Genomic DNA, 18,714 nt, shown 5'->3' with positions numbered 1-18,714 from the left:
CTGGCACGATTTCACTCAAATAATTCTCGTCAGCCATGGTCATTAAGTTCTTTCTGTTTCAAACATACACATTTTGCCATATTAACATCAACATTGTTAGCTTAGATTGAACATAACCACACTACTTAGCTTGCCTGTCACTACACTGTCTGAAATATTTATAGTTTCATAATTTACAACATATCCGTTTATGCCGTAAGTAATGTACGCTATTCAATATACTAAGTGCTCAAAGGGCAGCAGCTCCGGTATGGCATCTAGTTCCCACCTCTTAGGCATATTATGACTGCGTATTTCACGTTTTATACAACTGCAATAAAACCTAATGCTTTGAAGGCCTTCGCACCTTTACTCCGCCAGAGGAATGCCAGGGCTCTCATAGCGATACTCATAACAGCAGTAAAAACATGCCTTACAAATGACTCCAGTGGCGATGTTTATTCACAACTTGAACTGCACCTCCAGAGGCTCTTTACGAGTGTACAAGTGTCAGTTATTGGGAGAGAGTGGGAAACAGATGGCTTTATGTGGATGGCCATTTTGGAGAATGTGTCAGGATTTTGGATCCCAGTCTGAGTGAGTTGACATTGAGTTGTGTATCTTGATTGTAAAATTGTTGGTTGTAATGTTAATAATGTTTTATGAAGACTAATTTGTAGTGTTCTATGCAGTAATTTCCAGTGTTTGGAGTAACGCGTTACAAATGTAACGCATTACTGTAATGCATTGCTTTTTGCTGTAAGGCAGTAATGTAAGGCATGACAGGGAAATTAAAAAAAAAATATTTTACTGAGTACAAATGTCAGTAACGCACATTACAATGTTTTTTTAACCTGTATTGAAGTGGTGGGTTTTTCTTCATACAAATTAAAATTACCACGATATCAGCAGCAATGAAATGCCGGAGGTGCGCCCGCGTAGACCATCAGGTAACCGCGAGCAAAAAGGACCAGAGCAGAACTCCGTTCCGCCGACTCTGGGTACTCTCAGGGGCGGTCCTAGATTCCAAGTTCTAGTCCAAGATTAGTCCTGGTTTGGTGCTGGTTTGGTCCTGGTTTGGTCCTGGTTTGATCCTGGTTTAGTTCTGGTTTAGTATTGGTTCAGTTCTGGTTCAGCTCTGGTTTATACCTAGTTTAGTCCTGGTTAAGACCTGGTTTAGTCCTGGTTCAGTTCTGGTTCACACAGGGATCAAACTGAGGGACCTGCACTCTTTGTGGGAGGAGCAGGTGCTGAGCAAAGCCAAGGGTCTCCTGGCTCTGCCCTTTCATCCTCTGGCTCCTGATTTTGTCCTGATGCCTTCAGGGAGTTGGTTTTATGCTCCGATAGGGAAAACCAACCGGCTCTCTAATTTGTGCCCTGTGCTATTAAATTGTTAAATTCTAAGGGTACAGTTTTATGAAAGTTTTAAACTGTATTTTGTACTTTATTTTGAGTTCCACTGGTGGACGGCAATGGACTGACACACTTTGTGTTTGTTTGTGTTTGGGTGTGCTCTGAGATGCTGCTAATGAATTGCCTTATGGGATCAATAAAGTTTTCTGAATCTGAATCTGGTTTAGTCCTGGTTTAGTCTTCGGTTCAGTCCGGGTTCAGTCCTGGTTTAGTCCTGGTTCAGTCCATATACGGCGCAAAAGTTCAGCATCTTCATAGTTATTTTGGTGAGAATAACTTAAAAGTAATGCAATAGTAATGTATTGCCTTACATTTTAAATTCAGTAATATTGTAATGTAATGAATTACTTTGAAATTACAGTAATAAGTAATAAATAACACATTACAGTTTTAAAGTAATTTGCCCAACAGTGGTAATGTCTAGCAGTATGGGTCTTGTTATGATTGGTGACAGTTAAAGTGAATATAGGCGATACATGAATAATGTAAATAAATGGTGTCTAGTAGAAATGTAATAATAACTGAAATATTGTGATCCTGTATCGTCAAAAGTCTCACAATAATATCAATGGGCTGTCACAATACAGTTGTCCTTCTTCGCAGATTTTTTTTGTGTGCAAATTTGCATGTTTTTTTTGTTTTTATTTGTTTTTTACAGTGCATGAATGCACATTGTGTTCCTCTCCCTGCATCCTGATTGGCTAAGGGACTATAGACCATTGTCAATCAATCTCCACCGTGCCGTGTCTCTTGTACAGTACAGAATGCGTTCAGCTTTGCCAAATTTACATAAATGTTTGATTGCTAGCAGTGTGATTCTGAAGTGCTGTATGTTTACAAGTTTTCTCCCCGACAAAACCCACAATGTCGACAAAATGTTCTGCACCGACAAAGGCTCCTGCAGTCGCACCCAAAAGGCAGAGGAAGATGCTAACCATCGCACAAAAAGTTGGACTTCTGGACAAGCTGAAAGAAGGTAGAAGTAACGTGGCGCCATTATGGAATAAATGAATCTTCGGTTTGTTACATAAAGAAGGAGGAAAATGACGTAAGGATGACAGCAGCTATAAGTTTTAAGAAGGATGCAGAAAGGGTTGTTAACTCTCCTGTTTGAGAAAAGTGTATAAAGTGTTTGGTGAGGGGTTTTACAGTCTTAAAACATATAATAATAAAGCTTATTACTTCATGGATTTTGGCTATTGCGGGCTATTTTTAGAACGTAACCCCCCACGATAAACGAGGGACCACTGTATATTGAATTACAAGTTCCTTTGCTTAAATGCATGATTTTATAGTAGCAACATCTTATGAACATCAGAAACTACATATCTCATGATTCATTTCAGGGCAGACAACCTAAAGATAAATGTTTTTTACTTAAATTCTTGGGAAATAATTCACACCAAAATCTTGTAAAGGTAGTTTAAAAGCAGAAACATATCCTATCTACAATTATTAATGTTAGCTTCTTCAAAATATCGCATTAAATATCGTACCGTGAGATGCATATCGTGAAAATATCGTACAGTGAAATTTGAATATCATTACATCCCTAGATGTCTAGTAAAGCAGATCAGGGAGCACAATTAAAGGTGCCAATGTAACATTGTTGGTGTGAGGAGAGTGGGGGTCCACCACCAGCGTATCTTCCTGGAGACATTTTTGCTTTGTCTGGAATGTTTTTGGAGTTACACTTGATTAACCTTGCCAGAAAGATGGATTCTTGTGTTTTTTGTGAGTTTTTGTGAGTTTGAAAATCCAAAACAATGAAACAAAACAAACCACAACAGATGTACTTCAGTCTATTTAAGCAGAAATAAATGCTATTTTGTTTGTGAAAAATATTCAGAGGGAAGGTCTTTGTGCATTTGTGGATGAGTAAGACTCGTGTGCTTTCCTTTCAACTGGATTTAACAAAAGTTAGATTTTTCGGCTTGTACTGCTGTTGTGACACTCAGCACGAAGAATTTGTCTGAAGTTTCGATCATTGGTTCCAATCTCTTTCAGTGAGAGCCATCCCAGACTGATAAATGCAGTGCCAGGTTACCACTTGAAATCTAGTTAGAACCTAAAGTGAAATAGTTTAGGAATCCCAGTTCTCCACACTGATCATTGCAGACCTGAATGTTGGTCCAGGCTTCCTAGTAGAGCTGGTAATGGGCCCAAGTGTCACACAGAGACATTTAGTTTGGCATGAATGCACAATCAAGAACGAGCGGCTGCCATTTATTAAAACCCACAGTGAAAGTAGATCACTGGGTCAATTAGGCACGCATATTTATAGTTCAACACCGGAGGAGCAGCATTTTAGAAGATGCTCTTGTCCTGTCTAGGCATTGCTATTTTATTCTGTTATTAGGGCTGGGCAAAAATAAAAAAAATATTAATCGCATCAACTGCATGAGTTCCTTTGATAAATCGTGATTAATCGCATGTTATATGCAAAACCAGTTAATAAATTCAAAAGTAGCGTATAGCGCACTTTTACTGGAAATGTAAACCAAAGTGCCACACATTTGTTATGCAAACAGTGTTTCTTTATACAGAAGCACGACACTAGTCTGTAAAGTCCATGTTTATATTTCTTTCTTTGGAGAATCTCACTCAAAAAAAAAAAAGAGCCAATTTCAGTTTGTCAATTCCTAGAATTAGACTTAATGAATTGAATTCAAAAGTAAAGTGCATGTGATCAGCAGCAGTAAAATAAAGTCTTCAGTGTAAATCTCAACTGAAAAAATCAAATCAAACCAAATACAAAACTGAAATGTATTACCACTGCCAGGACTTTTTTTGCCAGGAGATTCTCAGTCAAAAACAGTAACCAGAAAGCAGAACACATAACCAGAAAACACTTTAGTGCAGTTTTTCAATTCCATTATTATTAAGAATGCAATCACTGGCACCAGCTTCTCGCGGAAAAAACTGAGACTGGGGTTGGGGGGAGGGAGGGTTGTGACGAAGAGCAATCGACAGCACGAAAGCACTTGGTGCCCTACGCAATGTATGGAGCGACGACTCTGAGACGTTGCATCTCACGTGGTCGGCCGAAGCTTTGCTCCACTTCTTTCATTGAACGATTTGCCAGCATCAACAGAGTGTGTTGCATTCAGGTCATATTTCAGATGCATGAAACTTAGGGGACAAGACATTTCAGCGATTGCAGTGTTACAAATGACTTTGGCTGTGTCGCCTGCGCTGTCTGGAAGAACTTTAAAATGAAAGTGGCCATGTAAAAGTTTTTTACCCTTCTCCATGTTTGTTGATCAAGCTTTCTTTCTCTCTGTTTTCTTGTGAGCGTCGCAACAATAAACAACCTTCTAGGCTCACGATGTATACTTTTTTCAAAATAAAAGCCAGTGAGCAAAAGACGTTTACAATAAAAAAATAAAATAATAAAAACTGCGTTAAGGGGAGAAAAAGAATTGTCAGCAATAATGAGTTAATAAGTTAACGCAAAATTAACATATTAAATTGCACGGACCTATTTATTACAATTTATTTTCAAAAGTGATGATGGGACTGAACAAATATACACATAGAGCATATTCTCATTTAACTATACTAAGCAATGACACAGCTCTAACACGCCTGATTCTAGAAAGGTACTGACGCTGCCATATTGTATAACTTGATTAAAAAGAATGCAAACCATGTTCAGTAGTGATGCCAGGATGCTTTGTTCTACACTACATTGCATTCTCAACCTGGCACGCACTTCTTCCGCCTCCTCCTTTGGCATCTCCTCCGCAGTTACCTGCTAACTGCATCCAAACAGGATTTATTTGTCGATTTCAAACAGTGCATTTGAAATCGCTGCTGTTGGCATTGGTAACAGGCCCCTCGTGGCTCCGCAGCTATCCCAGCATTTGTTTTATGAGTTTGAACACTCCAAACACAGTGCTTTAATATAACAACAGTGTGGTGTGTATTAGCGGCAAATTAACACATAGGAAATAAAATAGTGGGAGCCTGATTTAGAAAATAAACATGTCAGTGAGAATTTGGAGAGTGTTTTTCAATGCTTTTTGCTTATTCCTTTTATTCAAGTGTGATGATCTGTCAAGTTGCAAAGTTGGATACGTTTTCTGTTGTAATATGAGGAAAGTGTTTTGCCTAAGGATGCGAAAAAAGTAAGCAAACACCAGATTCAAACAGATTATCTTTTGTTTGGCGGTGATGTAACTTTTCTATTAAATTTTTCTGGAATTTATGCATACATCTCTTGCATGCATTTCATTAAATGTGCTATATTACACAAAATTGATTTGAGTGAGCTTTAAGCCATGTACTAATATTTTTACCTCCTCAAAAACATGATCAGAGTTGTGTTTTGCTACATCTCCAAAGCTTAAAATGCTCTGTTCCACCTTGAAGTGGTAGTTTTCAAGTTGGGCAACTCCAGAGCTGCAAACATCCAATTGTGAAGTAGTGTATGGAGTTTAAAATCAAAATGGAGCACTTCCTGTATTACCACATGACATCACAGGGTAGGAGTGTTTTCTGATAATGTGTTAAACATGTGTGAATGAAACAAAACACAACTCCAGGTATGTTAAGTTTTTTCCACCCATCCATTTTCTTCCACTTATCCCGGGCCAGGTCGCAGGGGCACCTGTCTAAGCAGGGACTCGCAGACTTCCTTCACCCCAGACACTTCCTGCAGCTCCTCTGGGGGGACGCCAGAGGTGTTTCCAGGCCAGCCGAAAGACCTAGTCCCTCCAGTGTGTCCTGGGTCTTCCCCGGGGCCTCCTCCCGGTGGGGCATGCTTGGAACACTTCTCAAGGGAGGCGCCCAGGAAGCATCCAGGACAGATACTCGAGCCACCTCAGCTGGCTCCTCTCAACGTCGAGGAGCAGCGGCTCTACTCTGAGCTCCTCCCATGTGACCAAGCTCCTCATCCTATCTCTAAGGGAGCGCCCAGTCACTCTGCAGAGGAAACTCATTTCGACCACTTGTATCCACGATCTCGTTCTTTCAGTCATTACCCAAAAGCTCATGAGCATAGGTGAAGGGAGGAACGTAGCTTGAGCAGTAAATCAAGAGCTTGACTTGACGCTGCACCATTATGTTTTTTATTGATAAAAATACATTGAAAACATTGGCTCCTACTGTCAAAGATCTCACCTCTCCAGATCTGACCTGACATTTAATGCCATAATGTGGAACATTCCAAGCAAAGCACTGATGTTGGCATGGAGACAAGCATTTGACCGTCAAACAGAGAAATGACACTGTGCACTTTTTAGCCTGTGCCTCAAAATCTCAATGGTAATAGAGCTTCATTTTTATTAGAGTGAACTTTTTTCAATTTGTGAGTCAGTTAATGACTATCTGCAACATCTTACATTTGGCTAAAAAAGCATTTCACTCACTTTTAACCATATTACACACATTTGAATAATTTCACTTTCAGAGGCTGTCTTCCTCTCCAAAAGTGAAATTGCCCTAAATCATCTTGTCATTAGATGGAAATCCATTAAGAACTCCTCCATAAACCTTCAAAGTACACTCAGAATTACTTGAAATAAGAAGATCTTGATTTGAGTAAGCTGAGAATTAATGGAAGTTTTTTTTTTTTTTTTTTTGGAAAATCCATTCCAGTTAAGGTAAATATGTTTTAAATCTTCTTTAAGTCCCAGTACCTGACTTTTTAGTCAAAGAATGGTTTATTTATTGCACAAAAAAAACAATTTATTTGAGTGGGCTTTGTTTCCATGGAAATAATGTTCCATTCTCCATGTTCTGAAAGCCGATCTTAACTTTCGACTTCCTCATGCAGCTGCAAGTTCCTGCACCTTTAATTCAAGTGAATCCAAGTAGTACATCTTTAAATATGACGTTTAGCACTGCACCAGACATGTTCTTTTGTTCATGGTCTTTTTTTTTCCAGTCTAAAACTCTCTATACACTCACATTTGGAAAAATATAAAACAAAATAAAGCTTAAAACATTTGAAATTTCTCTAATTACAGACTTTGACCCAACAAGTAAGCACGTAGAATCCAAATCCACTGCACTTTCATTTTTTATTTATTTTATTTCTAGTGTGTTGTTAACTGTACGCTCTGCTCTGTCTGACACTTTATTAGACAGTGTCCAAGACCAATAACATTTTTATTGATCATAGGCTCCTGAAAATGTGTTTTTTTTTAAGCTATTGTGCATTTTGTCACCATGTCAACTCCTGAACATTCCACCATCCGAGATACATGTAGCACCCCCCTAGGAGGATGTCACTGCAAAGTATCAATTACTTCCAGTTCTGCATATATACAAACTCCTTATTTTGCACTAACTTGACTGAGCAAATGAAGCAAGTTGAGTTTTCATTTTTCCATTTGTAGCCACATTTAAATAAGACATCTGTCTCCTCCTCCTATCCCTCCTCTTCCTCCAATTTAACCTAGAAAAAACAAGTTGACTTTTCATTTTTCCATTAAAATAAGACCTCTCCCATCTACGCCACTCCAACTCCTCTTCCTCCTCTTCCTCCTCCATCTTGACCGAGCAAAATAGTTTACTTCATTTTTCCATTTGTGCCGACATTAAACTAAGACATCTCCAATCTACTCCACTCCTCCTCCTCATTTCTCTCTTCCTTCTCCCTCTCCTCTTCCTCCCCTTCCATCTCCTCCTCTTCCTCCTCCATCTTGACCGAGCAAAGGAAACAAGTTGACTTCTCATTTTCCATTTGTGCCCACATTAAAATAAGACATCTCCCGTCAACGCCTCCCCATCTTCTTGTCCTCCTCTTCCTCCTTTTCCTCCATCTTGACCGAGCAAAAGAAACAAGTTGACATTTGTACCCACATTAAAATAAGACATCTGCCATCAACGCTTCTCCTCCTCCTCTTCTTCTAATTTAACCTACAAAAGAAACAAGTTGACTTCTCATTTTTCCATTTGTGCCCACATTAAAATAAGACATCTGCCATCAACCCCACTCCTCCTTTTCTTTCTCCTCCTCCTCCTCCTCTTCCTCTTCCCTCTTCCGTCTTCTCCCTAGTCCTCCTCCCCTTCCTCTTCTTCTAATTTAACCTACAAAAGAAACATTCAACATTCATTTTTCCATTCTTACCCAAATTAAAATAAGAAATCTCCAATCTACTCCACTCCTCCTCCTCCTCCTCCTCTTTCTCCTCCTCGCCCCTCTCTTCCTCCTCCCCCTAGTCCTCCTCTTCCTCCCCTTCCATCTCCTCCTCTTCCTCCTCCATCTTGACCGAGCAAAAGAAACAAGTTGACATTTATACCCGTGTTAAAATAAGACATTTGCCATCAACGCTTCTCCTACTCCTCCTCTTTATCCTCCTCTTCTTTTTCCTCTTCTTCTTTCTTCTCCTCCTCTTCTTCTAATTTAACCTACAAAAAATTAAGTTGAGTTCTAATTATTTCATTTGCTCCCACATTAAAATAAGACATCTGCCATCAACACTCCTCCTTTTCTTTCTCTACTTCTTTATTCTCCTCCTCCCTCCTCCCCCTTGTCCTCCTCTTCCTTCCCTTCCATCTCCTCCTCTTCCTTCTCCATCTTGACCGAGCAAACGAAACAAGTTGACATTTGTACCCATGTTAAAATAAGACATTTGCCATCAACCCCGCTCCACCTCCTCTTTTTCCTCCATTTCTTCCTCCTCCTCTTCTTCAAATTTAACCTACAAAAAATCAAGTTGACTTCTATTTATTTCATTTGTTCCCACATTAAAATAAGACATCTGCCATGAATGCTTCTCCTTCTCCTTTTTCTCCTCCTCCTCTTCCTCCTCCTCCTTCTCTTCCTCCTCCTCTTCTTGCTCCTCCTCCTCCTCCTTCCTCTAATTTAACCTACAAAAGAAACAAGTTGACTTCTAAATGTGTCATTTGTACCCACATTAAAATAAGACATCTCCCATCAACACCTCCTCCTCTTTCCACGCCTTCTCCTCTTCCTCCTCCTTCTCTTCCTCCTTCACTCCCTCCTCTTCCTCCTCTGGGACTCCCTTCCTCTCCGCCTCTGCGCAATTAACGAATCTGCACGCTTTTCCTTATCAAAACCTCCTGTCGAGAGTTCCGTTCACGCGCAGCCAGCAGTGCTGTTGAAGGCCTTTGTAATGTGACTCATTTTCACCGCCGCTGCTCTGTTATGGTCTAAATGTATTACAGAGATGTGAAAAGAGCCACGATTGCTTTTTTATTTCCCAGTTTTCTCAAAACACAAGTGCCAATTTATCCGCAACAATGCACCGGAGAAGGTAGTTATTTTGAGTTGTGAAGGGTTAAGAGGGTGATTTTGTTCTGAACGGTTATGGTGAGTGGTCGGACTTCACGGCGAAATGGAAAACATGGGATAAGTTTACATGTGTGCTGAAAATGGAATCGTTATCTGATTTCTGGAGTAATCGGATTATCGACATGTCATGTGAACAGTTATCTGATGTGAGTAATCTGATTTCTCTCCGGTTGTTTGCACCTCTGCAGACCTTGCTTGTCTTCATGGAGATGTCATTGTTTTGCCTGCAACAGTATGCCATAAACTTAACCAGGTAAGATCTGTGGAGAGGTGACCATAGTAATTGTAATCATAGTATCATAATGTCAATGATTTTCATAGTCTTTTGTAAAATAAATTTAATCCTCCCTCATCGATAACATGCCTGATGAGGTTTTATATCTCATTCATGCATGTTTCAGTAATTTAGCGATCTCTCTCATGCACTATTCAAGCCCTGCTTATGGTGAGCTGTAACATTCTGTGCAATGCTCAGCCCTCAAGCCTTCAAATATAAGTATATAAAAGCCCGATACAAAACTGTACACAACAACTTGAAAAACTTGATGCGATTCACGCTGATTGTGTCATGATAGCGCTCTGGAGGGGGGGTGATTTTGCACGGAGAGCAAATGTGTTATAGCGACAGGACTGGTGGATAGTTTTAACTGCTATTGAAGAATCGCAAAATTACAGATGGTATTTTACTGGTATCATCTGTTCTATCATGATTAATATTAACCCAAAACATGCACAGTGGGTAAAATCCTCCAGCTAATGTCGTCCTGACACCAACCAGCTCAAGGTCTGTAGATGAGTCCCCAAGCACTGTGCCTTCTGCTTCTGACAATTTCCACTAGCAGCATTGAAAGGTGGGTCAAATGCAATGGACAAATGGAGATAATAAAGTCAAGCCAGGCTGGTGCCACCTAGTGCCTTCGCTCAATTTCATTTCTCTCCAGCGACTAGGTCAGAAATCGGAATACACTAGACGGTTTGCAAGAACCCCAGAAGTTGAAGACTGTGCACCAGCCAATCAGGGAAAAGCTGTGAAGACATGACGTCAAACTCAGGCGCCTGTCTGGGTCCCTTTTGTAGTACAGCACAACAGTAAACAAAGCGTTGAAATGGATGTAGACGAAGCCATACATTCTGTGTTGGCAACGATTCCTGAGATCGAGGATTTAAAGCCAGAACAAAGAGAATGTTTGGTGAATTTTATCAAGAGGAAAGACATTATTGCCCTTCTTCCTACGAGATTTGGCGCATTACATACGTCACGACCAAATAGCAACGACTGGTTAAATAAAAAAAAAACACTCGCCTACTGTCGAGCAAACGAATCGAAGCATGTCAATACATTGTTTTTGGTGAATATAGCAGTTTCAAAACAATAACACAGTGATATAAATATGTTATATGTTAGCAATAAATACCCCATATAAATAAAATACCCCATCTCTTTATTAAATATTAACAAATTCAGCATTGTTAAAAAGGTATAATGTACATGTTTTTTTTTGGGGGGGTATTTACTACTTTTTCAGTCCATTATTTTTTCAGTGTTTAGAAAAACACACAATGATGATTTTAGTGGTGTAGTCCCTGCCATTCACTCCTATGGCTGTCACCTACAATTTGGACTGTAGGAAAAAGTCGGGGTATAAAACTCATCACCATCCCACATAACCTGCTCAGTGAGGCAGTACCTGATCTGCCACGGTGCACCCAAGTTGTCAAATACATCTCGTGAAAAGCCTGAGAAAGTTTGGATATTTCAGCCAGGAGAAACTTTGTGGAGTGCAATAGGAAGTTGAGCCTGATGCAGAGAGAGAAAAAAAAAAAGTTTAAACGTACATATTTCATTTTGTAGTTTGCAAAATACCAAATTGTGAAAGCAGATGGTTGGGTCAGCGCATTCATAAAATTACAATCTTGTTGCACATTTCCAGACACAAGTGATATAAGCAAAAGTGCTTCAAGGAAGGAACAGTAACATTCAGTTTAATTGAAAATATCAATGAGTAACTTAAAGGTGCACTATGTAACATTTCTGGTGGGGGGTCTGCTAGACTGCTAGTCTCAAGCAGAAATTAATGCTATACATATAAGGTATAACCTACCAGTAAATTCATACATTTATTCAATAGGCTCCATGTACAACTAGCTCACTCAGTGTGTCTCAAAGCAAAAGCTAAAGATCACTCAATTATTTGTATATGTAGGATGCTTCAGTTTGTGGTGTTGTTGTAATATTTATTATTCCTCAAAATGAGCATTAGCGTTAACACTGAGACACAAACGCCTCTCTTTCTAAACACAGAAATGTCCTGTTCATTGTATTTGTGTACTTCCCCATTTACACGCACACAGGTCATTTTAAAAACAGAGACATTTCCCTTCATTTGTACCCATCTTTTACACGCAAACGCCAAATTCCCCTCTACAAATGAAAGGGAGATTTAGGAGCTGACGATCCAAAGTGCGACCAATATTTACCTTTTGCTCAGATGATGATGATGATGAAGCATTCAGAGCAGTCACGTTTCTTCTGGTGTAAATACTTTTCATGTGTTTGCATTTGCGCACTCAGCTGATGGATCACATCCATGACCAGAGACAAATGAGGCTCGGAGGTCAGCAATTTTACCACTTCTTTAACAGATCTGTGGAGAGGCGAGCCCGCTCAGTAATGCATGTTTTTTCAAAATATTTTTGAGTAATTCTTACAACTGTAATTAAATAAATGCGACAGGTTTGAATCTAATCCAGATGCCGCTCAGATGCTTGGTGTAGTTATGACGACGCGCGATGGTGTATTTATGCAGGTTGATGTAAACAAAACCTTTTTGTAAATGATGCTATCTGCACGATGTTATTTTGGAAAATGGAGGGAGAGAAATATTTGTTTCTTAACATACCCGGGTTTGTTGAGAACATGTTGTAGCCTTAACATGTTGTCAGTGACATCCACCTGCAACTGATATTTACATATTTCTTCATTTTAGCCTGACTCAGCAAAAACCCCATAGAGATTAAAGTGGACAGGAAGTAGTGACGCTAACAATGACGTTGCTGCGCGCTGTTGTGCACAGAGCCTTTTACAAGTCTTTTAACTACAAGTTTTAATGGCTCAAAACGACCTAACATATTGTACATACAAATATACTGTGAGGTGGATCGCATTTCCCGCACAGTGTTAGATTTAAGAAATGAATATGCAGTTGGTTAACAAGTAGGCTAATCTTGGAGCTAATCTCTAACATTAACAAACTACATAAAACTACATTTTGTAATATTTTCTAACAGGGCTTTGCTGTTACTCACATCTGTTTGGGTAGTTGCCAGTCACCAATACAGCCAAAGTTCAGAGGTTAATGCAAAATTTCCCATTAAAAATGTATTTGAGCTTATGTAACAATACCAGCTAACAGAACACAGGTATTTTGTTTGGAAGGCTGTAAGATCAGGTAGCGGGAAATCCAACACATTTTAACACAAAATCTTTTTCAAATCGAAATTTTACTATGACTGAAATTTGGTTTAGTGGTCACAAAATATGTTCTATCACGAAAGACCTTTAGTGTGGACCAAAACAGAATCCAGCGCTGGTTTGTCATTTGAAATAAATTTCAAGTGTTTTGACCTCTACTAAGTCTTGGGCAGGTGGAGAAAAGGCTACCTTGTATGATTCTACGGACTTTTGTTGAAATAGAACTTGAGAAAATTAAAATTTGCAGAATACGGAAGACTAAATGGGAGGACTTTGGTTCATTGGTGCTTTTGCCAGGGTATTACAAAGAACTAAAAGCCTGGTCGAAAGTAATTTTAGATTTGTAATAATGATTTTTGGTAGAGCAACACCACAAAAAAAAAAAAAAGAAAATTTCAACTAGGATAATTTTTGACATGGATGCAACTATTGGAATTAGCATTAAGAATTAGACTTGGAGTTGTGTTGGTTGGACAGTTATTGCTAGTACTGCTACAACTACATTTCATCTACTTCTACCAGGGCTGTAAGTAAATGTGTCTTGCTCCAGTACATCTTTTAAAGTCCACGTTTAGAGCATTTTCTCCGCAAACCAGGAAATAGTGCACGTGCGCAGTTATCATGCTAGTTGTTGTTAGTCTTGCAATGACGGTAAAACTCAGCTCTGACCTCTGAAAGACCCCAGACTCATCATGATGAATAATTAGTGTTTAAAATGTGAATATTGTCTGTGGGCTGCTGCAACTCTTTAAAATGAAGTCATTCTGTTTATCACGTTTTTAAGACTGGAAAAATCAGGGACAGTTAGCTCCTGTGTAGAAAGTAGAAACACATGAGGTTAAAAATGTCAGATTTACATTTAATCATGTTTAAATGTGTGATAATGTAATCACAGGCTACTTTTTGTGTGACTGGTGGTGCAGTGTGGGGAAGCTGGCCAAAGTGGTCAAAGTAGGAGGCAGATGCAACAAAAAACCAAGTGTCCTTAACCCAGACAAGATTCATTTTAAAACAGACTTCTGGAGTTCATCAACAAAAGTACAAATAGACAAAAAAATAACTCAAAGCAAAAACACCAAACACCTGCACAGAAGTCTCTCTCTCTCTCATTGCTGACACCTGCTTGCCTTTATACTCCGCCCAGCAGGAAGTACCCCCCCTCCAGGTGAGTATCCAGGTAACTCCCAAAGCAAAGCACGTCCCCTTTCAAAATAAAAATGTTTAACATAAACTAACATAAATTTAAAATGAGACAAAGGCCCCACTTTGTCACATGCAGTTTAAGCTTTTTGCATTTGTTTTTCCAATGTGGTTTTTGAATCACAAATGGCAAATAAACAAACCTTACCTAATATTTTTTTATTCAGTATCAATGGAAGTCAGTAAAGAAAGTTTTTAAAGATGCGCTGTATAGCTTTTCAAGTGGAGGGTCTGACACCTGCTTGAGTGTTATGCTGCTTTCTATTGAAGGTCGGTAGTGGATAAAACCGAGTCAGTTCTCCTGACATCTGCTGTAAAATCTGTTGCAACAGTTGAGGAAAATATGGACCCCGAGAAAGATTGTTTATTTTGTTAGCTTATGTAGTTAACGTCAGGTATTGCTAGCCCCTGCTAATAAATCGAGTCTGTGGTCTAACATTAGCTGTCAGTGACTAAGTTATGGCAGTTTGACTATTACATGTTCAGAAATCCATCCGACTCGGCCTGAACCGATCTGGCCCGAGTTTGTGTTTTGGAAAACCTCGATTTGATTGGCTGTTCCATTGCACTTTCTTGAGGTGGAGGTCGGTTTTTACTAGCGTTTTTTTCACTAGATTCATCAGCTGGTTTCACGTCATGGAAACCATCTGACCTCTCAGCATTAGGATTTGTTCTCGCCACAGTAAGCGGGTACTTTTTTTATTTAACCAATCACTGCTATTTAGTCATGAAGTATGTAATGTGCCAAATCCCGTAGGAAGCACCGTTTTTCCCCTTGATAAAATTCACCAAACTTCTCTTTGTTTTGGCTTTAAATCCTCAATCTTGGGAATCGTTGCCAACACAGAATGTATGTCTTCGTCTACATCCATCTTGACAGCTTTGTTTACTGTTGTGCTGTACCACAAAACAGACCCAGTCATGGCTTCACAGCTCTGACTGGCCGGTGCACGGTCTTCAACTTCGGGGGTTCTTGCAAACCATCTAGTGTATTCTGATTCCTGACCTAGTTGCTGGAGAGAAATGAAATGGAGCGGAGGCACTAGGTGGTCTGGCTAGGTTTTCCCCAAGTCCTGAGCACAATAGAATGCAGCATTACTGCTTTGTCTAGAATGTTCTGTATCTCTATCTAAGTATCTAAGTATTTATCTCCATGGAGACAAGGAAATGACGGCAACACACCAAGTTACTAGTCATATCGAGATCTGGGAATCACAGGGTCCCTCGATACGATACACGATACATGGTTCACCATACGATATTATCACGATATGGTGATATGTGATAATCGATATATTGCACATAATTCTTTGATACATTGTAGTTTTCTAAGAACCAAATACATCAATATGACATTATTTCTTTGCTAAACCACTACTTGTGTAAGTGAATATGAAATACATCTATTTTAATCATCAAAAGTGTAAATATGCCAAGTGCATTGTATAAGCAAGTTTCCTTCCACTAAATAAGCAACAAAATTCTCATGCAATCACAAAAAATAGCTAAAAATCACCAAAAAACACTCTTGTCAGTATATTGATACAGCAGCCCACAATAATGATACTGTATCACCACATTTAGTATCACAATATATCGATATTTTGATATTTTTGTACACCTCTAGTCATATATTTGGAGAGGCCTTTGACTAATGTGTATAATTATGTTGCACACTTTCCTCAAACTGTCAGCGCTTTCGTCCCAAATTGACCTCTCTAAACTTCTTTGTGTCTCCTTTTTCATTTTATTTCTTTTTAAACAGCCTTTTGAAGTTCAGCGAAAGACAATTACTTCAAAGTTGGATAGATTCATACTTTTCCTGATCTTAGCTTGGCATGAGACACATTTGTACAACCCCACTCCAACTTTGCCTGTTAGGAAAAAAGAGAAAAAAAATGAATGACTTGGTTCACTAGCTTTGATCTGCAGCTATTGTGCTTGTTATGTCCTTAGGCACCCTCTTCCAATCGACACATTTCTCGCACTCTTATCACGCCGTCCCCAATTTGTTGTTCAAGAATCGACATTAAAGAAAAGATTGTATTCCCTCAGAAATACATGGTTTGTTGTGTGTTTGCAGCACTGTCAATTATTCCAGTCCGCGGAGTCATTTATCCAAAACAGAAAAGTGCGTTCTGGTTTTGAAAAAGAATTTTGACAAATCAACCCAGATCAGAGCAGTGTGAAAGCGATACGTACTCTCTCACTGTTTGGTCTGAATTCTCCACGTCGAGGAAAAGACTTTAATCTCAGCCTCAGAATATCAAAGGGAAGGGGGGGTACACATGTCAGGCGTCTTTGGCAGGGAACACGCACATGTGGAATATAGTGCTACAAGAGTTTAAATGTCTTCGATTGGTGCTATTTCTGATTTCTTTAAATTTTGGCTTTGTTCTAGTTAATCTTTGCTAATTTGACTTTCAAGATATCACAGACTGAAGTATTTTATATCTTTTTCCCTTAGAGTGGACTAGAGATTTGCCTGGCAATTCAGAATTATATTATTAGGCATATAAGTCTGGTCTGTGCACCACCTTAACCCAGAACCAAACATGATCGTACCATCAGGATTTGTTTATTTCAGTGAAACACAAAGGAGCAAATTGGTCATCTACCATTCTGAACACAATTTCTCTCACCTCAGATTAACAGAATTTGTGCTTTGAATTATATTTTGCATGCATAGTATCTAATTTATTTTGCTATATGTAAATATTTGTAAAGCTCCATGATCAATGTACATAAGCAACCACATCATTTTTAAAACTATGTCATGAACAGGGGTGGGTTAATTTACGTTTTTCTTCCTACTCCTTTTCCGGGAATGTGCTTTTTTTGTTGTTTACAATGTATATGTAGTATTCATGATTGCTGTATCTCTCTTGGCACAATCAATATTTACATGTTTGAGCGGATCAGCTATCAGCCTTAAATTTCCAGCACAGACTGATATTTTGTTTTGGCCGACTTGTTGCTTAAAAAAAACATACTGCTTTATTTGACATTAGTGGGAAGAGATAATTGCACAAAACGTGACTACACAGCTCTGTTTTGTAGGTTTGTAGTAAAACAGGACTGCATTTGTAGCACAATAAAAAAAAAAAATAATAATAATAAATAAAAAATCTAAATCTGCCCTACATATCAGCCCAAAAATATCAGCAGAGTTTATTTGACAATGGTTTCTCAAGAGTAGTATCTGTTAGTATAATCAGTATATTGCATATAATTCTCTGATATATTGCTGTTTTCTAAAATAAAAAAAAAATAAAAAAAACATTATGTCTTTGCTAAACCACGACTTGCTTCGAAAACAAGATGGCAAGACATCTCAAGGGGCTTATCCTCCAAATAAATAAAATTCTAAATTGTGTATTATGAACCACATCTATTTTAATCATCAAATCTGTGAATATGCCAAGTGTATTCTATAAACAAGTTTCCTTCCACTAAATAAACAACAACATTCTCATGCAGTCATAAAAAATTAACCAAAAAATACTGTTGGCAATATATCAATACAGCAGCCCACGATAATGAGACTGTATCACCAAATTTATCAACATCGATCATGACAAAAAACAAATCAGTGGATTTCTAAACTGGACGTCATCTGAAGAAGTCTGTTTTGTTTGTCCTCCTCTCACACTTTCCCTGTGGAAAATAACAATGTGCGTTCAGCGTAAAGGCTCATCTATCTTCCACGCACTAGACACCTACAGATGCACATGGAGGTTTCTGTCCATCCTCTACTTTGGTGTTGTTGTTCTGTCTGTAATTTAGTCCATCTCTTCAGAGCTTGTGTACTTTTGGCTACAAAGCTGTACATGCGCTAACCACCGGGGACAGTACTGAACACAGTGCAACGGTATCAGCAAAATATTTCAAAAACAACCAGAAACAAACTTCAGAACAAAAAAAAATGCTTCTTCTCTCACCTCGTCTTCTTGGTTCTTTTCCAACAAGTGTGATCTAAAAACTGCCAAAAACAAGCAAAAACAAGCACGATGAAGAAAAACAAACACGGATGCATGTTTGGTCTATTTCTTCAGTTTTGGTTCTATTCTCAAACTGACTTTGAGCGCCTTCTGAGGGTTATATAACAGAATACAGCCTTGAAATGGTTCAAAGTGTAAATGCACTTTCAAAGCAAAGAATAACCAAGCCTGAATGAAAACTTTGGATGGGGAGACAATATTTACAGTACAGTGCTTCCAAATAGGGGTGAGAATTACAGGGTCCCTCACGATTTGATACGATACACGATGCACAGTTCACGATACAATATTATTACGATATTTTGATACATGCCATAATTGATAAATTGCACTGCGCCTCTGTGATATATGCTGTTTTTAACAAGCCAAATACATTTCAGCAA

General features: G+C 38.8%; 1 protein-coding gene across 1 annotated transcript in view; it reads left to right on the top strand.

Moving 5' to 3' along the window:
• The window catches only part of fstl5 (follistatin-like 5), a 531,686-nt gene that overhangs the window by 320,270 nt on the left and 192,702 nt on the right, over positions 1 to 18,714 (top strand). The window lies entirely within an intron of this gene.

Source organism: Boleophthalmus pectinirostris, unplaced genomic scaffold, assembly GCF_026225935.1.
Source record: "Boleophthalmus pectinirostris isolate CB_2022bp ecotype Guang Dong unplaced genomic scaffold, ASM2622593v1 HiC_scaffold_23, whole genome shotgun sequence".
NCBI classification, from domain to species: domain Eukaryota; kingdom Metazoa; phylum Chordata; class Actinopteri; order Gobiiformes; family Gobiidae; genus Boleophthalmus; species Boleophthalmus pectinirostris.
This window is presented reverse-complemented; position numbering and strand designations above follow the sequence as displayed.